Here is a 12,101-nt window from a genome sequence, read left to right on the forward strand (position 1 = left end):
GATGTTTTCATCTGGCATGGTTTAATTTTTCACAAGCCAAGGTTAAGTGGGAAAAATTAACTCCTCAATCCTACACCATTAAAATTCTTAGCAAGAAACTAGAAGACAGTGAGAGAAGGCCATAGGGAGGAAATGGAAGTCAGAAGTCAATGGAACCCATGAAAGAAAGGAGAGATCATTGCCATGTGATACAAGGTAAGAATACAATTCAAGGAACCCTAAGAAGCACTATAGCAACATCAGAATGTTACAGACTTTTGAGAGAAAGCATCATCTTGCTGACACCTTGATTTTGTACTTCTCTTAGCCTGATAACTGTGAGTCAATAAATTCCCATTGTTTAAGTCACCACCTTGTGTGGTATTGACCATAGCAGCCTGGCAAACTAAGACACTGTCCACCAGGCATCTGATGCCTTCAGAAGCACCCGAAGATGGAAAATGGTAGCAGGTTTAGGTTGGATGACTATCACCTCAGTGGCCATCATGCAAGTCTCCTTCTCTTCTTCTTCTTAGATGACATGAACATTGGGTTGGAGGTGTTTGACATTTCAGGAAAGAGGGCAGCTCTGGTTAATGAGGTGATGTCTATACTTTGCTCTTACCAGGGATTCTGCCTTGATGGTAGTAATAATGTCAGCTAGTTGATCTGTTGTCTCCTCACAGAACTGTGCACATAAAGGTTTCTAGATTCCTTTACTATATTTTGGAGCACAGAAAAATGTACCACTTGAATTTTGGAAGAGGTGAAGGTAAAATAAGTATGTTGAAGGGCTGCTTAATCCTACAGAAAACAAATTTACAGCACCTGATATTCAAGAGAATAATTTGGCCAGAGCACCTTAGCCTCTCCCTCACCATATGCCCTAGGAATATGCCTTTGTTTGCCATGCTGTTATAACAAATATCAGTTGGCTTAAACAATAACAACTTTCAGTCTTACAGTTTTTCAGGCTAGACATCCAAAATTGAGGTGTCAGCAGAAACATGCTCTCTCTAATGTCTGGAGTGTTCTGGTGGGTATTGCCAGCAATCCATAGCTCAATCTCTGCCTCTGTCACATGACTGTCTCTCCCCATCTGTCTCCTCCTCCTGTGTCCAAATTTCTACTGCTTATAAGGATTGTCATATTGGATTAAGACCCACTGTGATTCAGTTTGGCCTCACCTTAACTAATAACATCTTCAAAGTTCCTATTTACAAATGAGTTCACAATTCACATTCACAGGACAAGGAGTCAGAACTTGAACATGTGTTCAATCCATACTAGAACCATGCAAGAGTGCCTGGTAGATACTGGTTTTACAGTATTTTGAAATTGGACAGACATTTGGGGGTCTAAAAAGGTTTTTTACTTTCTGAGCCAGAGATAAGAATATCTTCTAATTTCTCTTTATTCCCAGAGGGACTCTTACCCATTGTCTTGAGGAAATCCTGAATGCAGTGGAGTAAGCCAGGTAGAGATGCTTTGAATTGGATGTTGTATTCAATATAAGTTGGGCACTTTACTAGTACTATTCCCTTGCAGAGGTGGAAAAATAAATTAAGTCTGTATTTACGCTGTTTTATGACTGCAAATTTTTGTTCTTAGAAGGTGTGTGCTCGTGTCCAAACAGTCGCTTACAAGAGTTGGGAGCTAAAGACTAAGGCAGGAGTGACAGTTTCTCTTCATCCAAAATTGGAGAAAAGCTTATAAACGAACTGGAGCAGCTTGGAAGAACACCCTGGGGCTGGACTACTGACATCCTCTGTGTGGTGTTTATTGAGACTGAATTAGTAAGACATTGGGAATGCATGATGGGTTATTTTGGATTTTTTTTTTTTTTTTTTTTTTTTTTGCTTTGGAGTGTTTTATGGACTATGATTGCCTTATTCAAGCCATGGAGACTTACCACACACCTGGGTGGGAGTGGGGCTTTTCTTTTGAAGGGAATTGATGTTCCCAACATTTGTGGAAAAGATTGATCCTAGGGTAGGCTATCTGGGAATGAAAGACCTTCTTTTCCTTGGAGCTTAAAGGGGAAGGGCCACTTGACAAGGAACTGAGGATAGCCTCTGGTCAGAATCCAACAAAGAACTGAATCCTGCAGCAGACGCTTGAGCATAAATTGGGATCTTTTCCCAGTTGCCCCTTTAGGTGATACACTATCTGTCGCTGACAATTTTATTGGAGCCTGTTAGAGATCCTGCTGCAGAAGACCCAACCAAGCTGGGCTCGGACTCCTGACTCGCAGAAATTGCGACATAATAAGAGGAAGTTGTTTTAAACTGTTAAGTTTGTGGCTTTTTATTATATATCAGATAGACAAATAATACAAGTATGGTCTATAAACACACTCAGAAATATCTGACAGATGTAATTGGGAGTGCCATTACTGGCAATTAGGGTGTTAGGGAGCTTTTTTTATAAAAGTGTATAAAAAGGAAATTCAATTTAATTTGTAGTCATACATTGATAGAGTTACAGAAGACTGGCTAGTCAAGAAGTTGCTTGTGGATTCTTTATTTCTCATAACTGTGTATCTCACTCTTTTCTCAGTAAACTCTTTCCTGTTCTTCTTCCTACTGCCTCCCACATGGATTCTGCCTTTCACTTTGGATAAGTGACTCAGTTGAACTTTTTGCCTGTATTTGACTTGAGTTTATTAAAAAAGAATTGACCCCCATTGTCTCTTCTCATTACATCTAGCGATCAAGCATCACTCCTTCTGCCTCCACTACCACCCCAAGTCCAGGTCTGGTTTGGGGGACATCATACCCTAAATAGAACCAGGGTTTGAGAACCCTCACATATTCAGAAGGGGGATTGGATATGGTATGCATTTGTTCAACAAAGACTTTGAGTAGTTAATGTGTATTCATTCCACAGAGAGTTAATGATAGGAGCAAAGGGTGGTATTTAAGGGATCATACAACTTCTACCATTGAAGCCTTTGGGGGTCAGCCATGCCCATTTACAATCTGCATGTTGGAATCACTGTTTTTAATGGGATATGGGACAGAATATGGAATAGAATACAGGTCAACCCATTCTAGTATGTCACTTTTGCTTGTGGTCCTTTGATCAGATGTGATCTTAGGTATCTGTTCATGAATGGTGGCAATTCCGAATTGAGACTTGCCACCATGCAAGTCTGAAGAATAGCCAGAGAACTTTGTCATCTATAAAGCTGCTTCCTTTTGTCATTCTATACATCCATCTCAACTTTACTCTGATTAAAATTGAGACCTAAGTTCTCAATATGGTTTTATTTGGTAGGAATCCAATTGAAATGGAGAATCAGGATATTTCTATGTTTGAAGTTAGAATTATATTATCCCTAATTTTTCATTAGCCTTTCAACTTTAATTTCTCAGATATGGTGCCAATGGGCACTGCCTTTTAGGTTTCCTTCATGATACTGCTTATTGTATTGAGATACCTTCAAGGTTTGAGGAAACATTGAAAAATATTTCTGCAGCAAACACAATGATGTGCTTAAGAAATTACTCCCATTTTGTTTTAAAAATATTTTCCTGCTTAATAAACTGTTTGGAAGGTTTTCTTTAATATGCTAGCCATTTGTACCCTCTCATTCTGAAAGACTACAACAATATCACCATTTAGAGTTAAAGAAAGATAAAGGATCCAGGTGGGTGCAACTTTCTCATGCCTGACCCTCATACTAATGCTCCTAGACCAAGGTTCAGGGTGAATAATATCTTGGCCATTTTTGCACACAGCATTCTTGGTCTTGGGAAGCTGGTTGTTTCTCAGACCAGGAGGGAGGTTACCTCGGTAAGTGAGATGTCTGGTTAACAAGGTTGGAGACTACAAGGTGTTAGTGATGCCACAGTTTCTGGCTGAACATTGGGCAAGTTAATTCCAAACTGTTCTATCTTGATAAATGTAGCCAAATCCTGTCCTCATACCACTGTTGGAGTAGGTAAGTCAGGGAAATTATGTGGAGCAGGAACTTGACTGTGGGTGTGCTCATTTGAGGCAACAGGAAAGTCAAGAGTGACAGAAAAATCAAAACTGAATTGTGTGTTCGAATCAAATTGTTTCCCTTGGCAGTGGGAATTGTTTCCCTCTGACTTTGGTCTGGGTTCTGGGAGGCGGCCTACAATGGAGGCGGGGGTGGGGTTGGAGGCCTTGGAACCTGAACTCAAGGTCCAGATTCTAAGAGTTAGAATGGCAAATCAATTGGAAGGGGCTGAACTGAAGGGAGGAAATAGTCTTGCAACAATGAGACTACAACTGGAAATGCCAAGACGAACCCCTTAGAGATGGTGCCACTAACAAGTCACGTGCCTTCCCTGGGATGCAGCATTCATCTCTGGTCAACGGAGGTGGGAAAAGGAAGAGTTCTAAAGCCCTCCCAGTTTAAAGGCTATAGGTTAAAGTTCAGGCCTACTTCAAAAATTATGTTCTGGCATTTCAGTTTCAACTTTTTCTTTTGACTTTCAGCACTGGCACAAAAGAGAGCCCTCAATAATGCCTTTTGCCAACAAGAAACAGATGTTTTGTAGAAGTGTGAGTTTTGAATGAGAAGAGTCTTGAGAGAGTAAGTAACTGGTTCATCCCTCTGATTTTGAAGCAAGACCACAACTCAGCCCCTACTACTCAGGAAGTAGTTCCTGAGTAAAGGTGAAGCTCTGAAATTGACGCCCCATTGGCTTCATGGTAAATCTTTCTTGACATGAAGGGATGGAAAATAAAATCTTTTCTCAAATATTCTAGTTTCTTACAAGTCATGTCTTCAAGATTTCATTTTTGTTCCTAAAGACGTTTTTTTTTTTTAACTCCTTCTCATTTAGCACATTTTCATATGGAGAACACTTTAAAAGTGGCTTCCTGTATGTTGACATGAGGTAGTTAGGATTCTTTTATTTGTGGTTATCATTATTATACTCAAAGTACAAATTTTTCAAATGTAAAAATAATTTGTTAGCATTATACAGAAATACAGGGAATGAGCAGCTCACTCCATTCTCATGACAGATTTTTTTTATACCTCTCTCAGTGGCTCATCTTTGGATTTAGAAGAGTTTGTAAGGTATTGATATTGCAGGGCTCAGAAAAGGATATTCAACTTCCAAGGTTAACATTTAGGCCATTATATTTTAAATCACCAGCTTAAAAAACAGTCTGAAAAATTTAAACCACAAGTATTTCTAAAATGTTGGAAACATTAAAAAATAGGATGTTGGTAAGTGTAAGGTTTCTTAGTTCCATCCATTCTCACTCACATGTGATGATTCAGGGTATTGGTTTTAGGCAGAATGTCCAACTCTGCATGATGTCTGAAATGAGCACTAGATGCAGGACTAGGACACTTAAAACACTGGTGTCAGTCTAGCCACTGAGAGACGGTGCCACTAACAAGTCACGTGCCCTCCCTGGGATGCAGCATTCATCTCTGGTCAACGGAGGTGGGAAAAGGAAGAGTTCTAAAGCCCTCCCAGTTTAAAGGCTATAGGTTAAAGTTCAGGCCTACTTCAAAAATTATGTTCTGGCATTTCAGTTTCAACTTTTTCTTTTGACTTTCAGCACTGGCACAAAAGAGAGCCCTCAATAATGCCTTTTGCCAACAAGAAACAGATGTTTTGTAGAAGTGTGAGTTTTGAATGAGAAGAGTCTTGAGAGAGTAAGTAACTGGTTCATCCCTCTGATTTTGAAGCAAGACCACAACTCAGCCCCTAGAAAGAGAGGGGAAATATGTTCTATTTAAGAATCACCAAACAAGAAAATTCAAGAACTCATTCACTCATTTAATAATCATTAATTTAGCATCTATAGGAGCCTCAAATTATGTGTTGGAGACTCAAAGATACAAGACATGTCTGGGATTCACTTGTAGCTAGGGGGTGGGATGTGCACTCTAGCAAAGTCCTCACAAAAATGGAGACAGCTAAGACGGCATCAAACACATGCATAGTCTTCGGACCTGATTTGGTTCCCAAAAGTTTCACAATTCTGAAATAGTTGCCAATATTTGAAAATTCCAGGCACACAAATGCATACACGCTTCCCCTCCAACATACATTTACAATTCAGATTTCCAATTTCTCTTTTAAAACTTAGGAGATTCAGCATCAACCAAGTCCACATTTCTGCTTACCTATTGTGGGCTGTTGCTGTGGAACATAGCTTCTTCCTGGGGCACGTACTTAATCTCTGCGGTCATTTGACTTTGTGACCCATTGATGTAGAGCTGCTGTGTCCAATAGAAACATATGGCCAGCCATGAATGCAAGTAAATGTATAATTCAAAATTTTCTAGAAGCTGTATTTAGAAAGTAGAAATAGGTAAAATTGATTTTAATCACTTATTTTAACCTGATATATAAAAAAATATGATGCAACCAATATAAAAATGTGGAGATACTTACATTTTTATATATGTATATATATGAAGTCTCCAAAATCCAATGTGTATTTTATACTCATGGCACATCTCAATGCAGACTAGCCACATTACAGGTGCTCAGTAGATAGCTCCATGTGCAGTGTTGGACAGTGCAGGGTTAGAGCTAGGCAATGGAAGGAGAGCTGATGAATGATAGAAGATTAGGCTGGAAAGAGATGCCAAGGCCAGGTTATGGATGGCCTTGAAGGAGCTTTTAGATCTTCCTTGTAAGGATAATTACAAGCCATTGGAAATCTGAGGGCTCCAAGCAAATGTTTTAAATGACCTTCACTTTATCTAATATTCTTCCTCTCACATTTAAAAAAATTTGTATTAGAGAAATTGTGGGTTTATGGAAGGATTCCCATATAACACCTCACCATCAATACTTGCATTGGTGTGAAAAATTTGTTACAATTGATGATAATATATTTTTTTATTCTACAATTTTTTTATTCTACAATTTTTAACAGTAGTTTAACATTTGTTAAATAGATGAAAGATTCTTAAAGTAGTACTGAAACTACTGCCTGCAGTTTACATAGGGCATTTTTTCCATATTCCCAACCTATTATCATTTTTTTCATGCATGTCTTTATTTTATTACCCATTTCCCTACACACTGGATAAAGGAAATGGCAATCACATGGTTTTACAATCACATGGTCATATGATAAAAGCTATGTGGTTATGTAATCATTAGCAAAGATCAAGACTACTGGATTGCAGTTCAACGATTTCAGGTATTTCCTTCTGGTTATTCTGATACACTAGAGGAATATTTCTATAATGAGTCAGTAGTCATACTCATTTGTTAAATCCTAATTTCTTAGTTATACCTCCTACTTCTCATTTGAACATTCTCTCAATCTTCAGGTATATCTGGACAATGACCAGTTTAGCTTTTTCATGCTGGAAAGGAATGTTGATCTTTTGGAGTAGAGGAATGAAACTGGCTGATGTTCTTGGAGAGTCTGGCACCTCTAGGTTTCAGGGCTTATCTGGCATAGAAACAATCTGGAGGCCTTAAGTTTCTGGAAAAATAAATTTACTAAGTAAAACATTCATAGAGTCTTAGATAGAGCTCAGGGTATTCCTTAGGATTTTCAGGAATACTGTGGGTTAACATACTGTGGCAATTTGCAACATTTGGCTAAAATTTGCAAAAGAGTAACCTCTAGAATGACTTCCTGACTCTATTTGAAATATTTTAGTCACTTAAGCTTTATTTTGTTTCATTTCTTGTCACCCTTTTGGTCAAGAAAGCATTCTGAATCCCATGATGCCAGGGCCAGGCTCATTCCTGGGAGTCATGTTCCATGTTGTCAGGGAGATGTACACACTTGGGAGTCATATTCCATGTAGGGGGGGAGGGAGGGAGTTTATTTGCAGAGTTGGCTTAAAGAGAGAGGCCACATCTGAGCAACAAAAGAGGTTCTCTGTCCTCCCACATTTTAAATTAATTGACTCTTAGACTGTCTTGAATGTATTAGAACAGATGATCAAGAGATTCTGGAAGTATCCAAATTTTTTTCTGTAGAGCCCTGGAGTTCATAGACAGTGACTAAAGAGGAGTGGGTGATGGAAGAACTGGATCTAGGACATCATCCCAGCATCAAATGCTTTACATATTGCACGTTTGTGCACAATTTTATTTATAGAAAGAGTTCTAGTGTTCTTTTAATGTTTGAAAAACACTCTATAATCCTCTAGAATTTATAAAATATTCTCTTCCATAGTAGTTATTTAAGTCCTTGCTATATTCCACACCCCCTTCCTTTATCTTTTATGGATCCTCTATTTATTTTAAGTCCCTTTGTCCTGAGTGATCCAATATAAGTTGGGCACCATACTATGGTCATGCTGAGCTAAAAGAGGCCTTTAGGGAACATAGTGAGGAGGACTGTGGAAAAATAGTAGTATAAGAAACTACAGAAATCAGTCCATCCATAAGAGCAACTGTTAAATTGGCAGAAACCACCTGAATCAACCATTTTGAAACTGTAGAGTCCAGTAAAACACTGTACAGCATCTAGGAAAAAGTGGGAAGAAGAAGCTGGTAAATTATGGTAAAGACCAATAAATTGTTCTCTCTGTGTGGCAGTTACCAGTAAGCCCATTTCCCACTCTCACTGCAGCCTACAATAGGATCCAGCCCTCAGTGTAGCTTGTTGGTACCAGATAGGGACATACAAATCCATTTCCCAAGATCAGGGGTGCACATGGGTCAGTTGTTGATTATAGCTTTTGATAAATGACTTAAAAAGCACTGGGGGCCCAGCTCTGAGGATGGCCAGTGTTCCAACCTGCCCCAGACAGAAGAGATAGAGGGGACTTGGAGATATTACGCTTTCTCAGAGTTGTGGAGGACAGTTGAAAGTTGGCATGTACTGGGCAGGATAAGAAAGATCAACTTTAAGAAGCTGTGGAAGAAGTTTCTAGTGCCTTTCTTAGCTTCTTCCTCATCTCTTCTTGAGAACAGATTGGGGCCAGTCTGTACCACTTTTGTCGGTCCCTTGACCTTGTTCCAGTTGGGAATACTGACTTGGGAAGCTCTTTTCTGGTGTTCTCCCACTTTCCAAAATTTGCCCTCGAGGTACTTGAGACAACTAAAGCAATTGAGTTAGCTAGGGCAAAGACTTAGCTGCTTTAAATCCAGGGTAGAGCACCAGGGAGAGGAAGAAGGTCTGAGTCCTGGGAAGTAGGAGGGATATTCAAATTCCTTTAGCCTCCTGTAAGCAAGGCTAGGACAAGACATAGATCCAAATAAGACAAGGAGGACCCAGCATTTTGCATTTGCCTTGGGCAGACATTCCCGATAGAAGGGCTGACACTCAAGACAATCTCTGTCATACCAGGAGCTGGTGACAAACTCAAGAAACAGACATCTCATAGAATAAATACCATAGTTAACATTTTAAGATATTAAAATATATAATGTGCAACAAAAGAATACAAGAGAATAAAGAAACAGGAAATGATGGTCCATCTGAGGGAAGAAGATAAAAATCTAGAAACACCAGTGGAGAAGACCAGAGTTGGACATATCAGGCAGAGACCTAAAAAAAAAAAAAAAGATTTTAAAAATGCTCAAGGAGATGATAGAAAATACAGAGAAAGAGCAGAAAGATATCAGGAAAACAATGAATGAACAATATAAGCACCTTAGTAAAGGGACAAAATTTAAAAGGAACCAAATGGAACTACTGAAGGTGAAAATCATAATAAATGAAATGAAAAATTGCCAGAGGGGTTTCAATAGCAGATTGGAGCTGCCAGAAGAAAGAATAAGAAAACTCAAAGACATCACAATTGAAGTAAGTCAGGCTAAGAAGCTGAAACAAAAAAGAATTATAGAAAGCAAAAGGAGCCTAAGAGATCTCTTAGATAGCATCAAGTATATCAATATATGCATTATGGGAGTTTCAGAAGGAGAAGGAAGAGAGAAAGGAGCAGAAAGATTATTAACAGAAATAATGACAGAAAACTTCTCAAACTTAGCAAAAGATATGAATATGCAGATTTGAGAAACCTAGAGAATATCAAAACAGGATAAACATGAAGAAAAATACACCTCATCACATACTCATAAACTTTTGAACACAAAGGACAAGGAGAGAGTTTTGAAAGCTTCAAGAGAAAAGCAATCTGTTTGTATTAGGGAGTCCTGATTAGACTGAATGCCAATTTCTCATCAGAAGCTATGACGACAAGAAGGCAGTGGGTTGAAATACTGCAAGCGCACAGTCTTGCCTCTTGAGTCCCGTGCACCCATGCCCAGCCTCTCGACCCCCACCTCCCCTTCTCTGCTCCCTGCAGGTGGTCACTTGTGCATCCAGACCATGGGTGCTCACCTTCATACACAGGCCACACCCGACCCCACCCCATACAGTTGCACAACCTCCCACAGGACCCCCTGAGCTTGCCCATGTGTACATCAGTGTAAGGACCTCACAGATAAATGCACGCACAGGTGCTCACTCAAGCCAACTCCCCCAGCCCTGGGCAACTGCTGACCTGCATATCCAGGTCACAACCACCTTCATCCTGAGCAGGCATAACCCCAGCTGGCCACACACCTAGACCAGCACACAGCAGAGCCCTGCCCGACAGACCCATGCACCCGCACAACCACATCCTCCCCACTGGGTGCCCATGCATCCATGCACTGACCTCTTGACCCTTGTTCTGCACACGTGCATACCCTTATGCCACCCCTGGCACAAGTGCCCTGATCCCACACATGGCAGGTGATCATGTACGTATCTGTACTATGCAGCTCTCCCACACACACAAATGCAACCCTGAGCCAAATCCACATCCCCCACACCTGCACACTTGTGCCAGGGCCCCACCCACCCAATATTACCCACCTCTGACCCATGTCCTGCAACTTCTGTGACCTGTGCTCTGCCTGTACACACTCACACATCCACAATCATGGGCCCTCTGAACTCCATGATCTGCACAAGGATACACCTATGCCCTGCTCTCCCTATGCCATGTCTTCTGTACCACCTACCTCACACCCTGATACCAATCCAACTCCTGCTGCACTGTACCTCTGTGTCCCCCACACCAAGCACTGCTCCTCTGCTCCAAGGCCTAAGTTGCACCCCATCCCCACAGCCCCTGCACCACACCCCTACAACTTCATGCCCTGCACCCCAGACTCACAGGCACCAGCATAGCATCCCCAACCCATATCTATACCTGTGCTGTAATCTGTCACTGCACTGTTGTGCCCTGTATCCTGCTCCACATCCATGCTACAAATACAAATCTTTAGTCTGCTGAAGGAAATCAACTTCCAAAGTAACCCCATCAAGATATTTACATGTCTCAAAGGCAATAGAAGGTTACTAAGCATATCATGATGCAGACAGGTATAGCCCAGTCTAATGAACAATTGAAACACTGGAGGGGGCACAGATTTTGGAACAAATAATCAAAGATGCTCATGCAACTACACTAAATAAAATCAGTGGTATGGCTAGTAACATAAAGGAGATCAAAAAGACACTAGAAGTGTGCAAAGAGAAATTTGAAAGAACAGGTAGAAAAATAGCCAATACAACAGAGATTAAAGACTCTGTTTTAGTAGACTAAAAAAAGATAGACTAGAGACACACAAAAGCAGACTTGAAGAGGTAGAAGAAAGAATAAGTGAACTAAAGGACAGGGCAACTGATTTCTAATACAAAAAGAGAAAATAGCAAAAAAAGAGAAAAAGAAAAAAAACAAAAAAAAAGGAAAAATTTGAGCTGGATCTCAGGGAAATGATGGAAAAAACAAAGTGCACAAATATAAGAATCATCAGTGTCCCAGAAGGAGAAGAGAAGAGTAAAAGGTTAGGAAGATTAGTTGAAGATATAACGGGGGAAAACTTCCTAACCCTTATAAAAGACATAAATATGCAAATCAAAGAAGTCCAACAAACTCCAAATAGAATAAATCCAAATAGGCCTTCTCCAAAATATATACTAATCAAGCTGTCGAACGTTGAAGAGAAGCAGAAAATCCTGAAAGCGGCAAGAGAAAAACAATCTGTTACATATAAGTGAAACCACGTAAGACTGAGTTTGGGCTCCTCAACTGGGACTAAGGAGGCAAAAAGGCAGTAATGTGATATGTTTAAGATTCTGAAAGAGAAAGAATTCCAGCCCAGAATTCTGTGCCCAGCTAAATTGTCCTTCAAAACTGAGGGAGA

At 40.1% G+C, this 12,101-nt stretch overlaps 2 long non-coding RNA genes across 4 annotated transcripts in view; both read left to right on the forward strand.

The window, feature by feature from the left end:
* The first annotated feature begins 325 nt into the window (after window positions 1-325).
* LOC143662691 (uncharacterized) lies at window positions 326-4,595 on the forward strand. Of its 3 annotated transcripts, none has more exons than XR_013165551.1 (5): window positions 326-580; window positions 666-745; window positions 1,403-1,456; window positions 1,591-1,775; window positions 2,539-2,679. It is a non-coding gene; the product is annotated as an uncharacterized LOC143662691 (long non-coding RNA). The 3 variants fall into 3 exon arrangements; XR_013165548.1 differs by lacking the exon at window positions 2,539-2,679 and adding an exon at window positions 4,450-4,595 and having other exon boundaries at window positions 327-580; XR_013165555.1 differs by lacking the exons at window positions 666-745; window positions 2,539-2,679 and adding an exon at window positions 4,450-4,595 and having other exon boundaries at window positions 328-580.
* An 825-nt stretch (window positions 4,596-5,420) lies between these two features.
* LOC143662710 (uncharacterized) overlaps window positions 5,421-12,101 on the forward strand; it is an 85,206-nt gene continuing 78,525 nt past the window's right edge. Inside the window, exon 1 of the long non-coding RNA XR_013165566.1 lies at window positions 5,421-5,629. This is a non-coding gene — a long non-coding RNA (uncharacterized LOC143662710). The remainder of the gene's footprint in view (window positions 5,630-12,101) is intronic.

Source organism: Tamandua tetradactyla, chromosome 2 (assembly GCF_023851605.1).
Source record: "Tamandua tetradactyla isolate mTamTet1 chromosome 2, mTamTet1.pri, whole genome shotgun sequence".
NCBI classification, from domain to species: domain Eukaryota; kingdom Metazoa; phylum Chordata; class Mammalia; order Pilosa; family Myrmecophagidae; genus Tamandua; species Tamandua tetradactyla.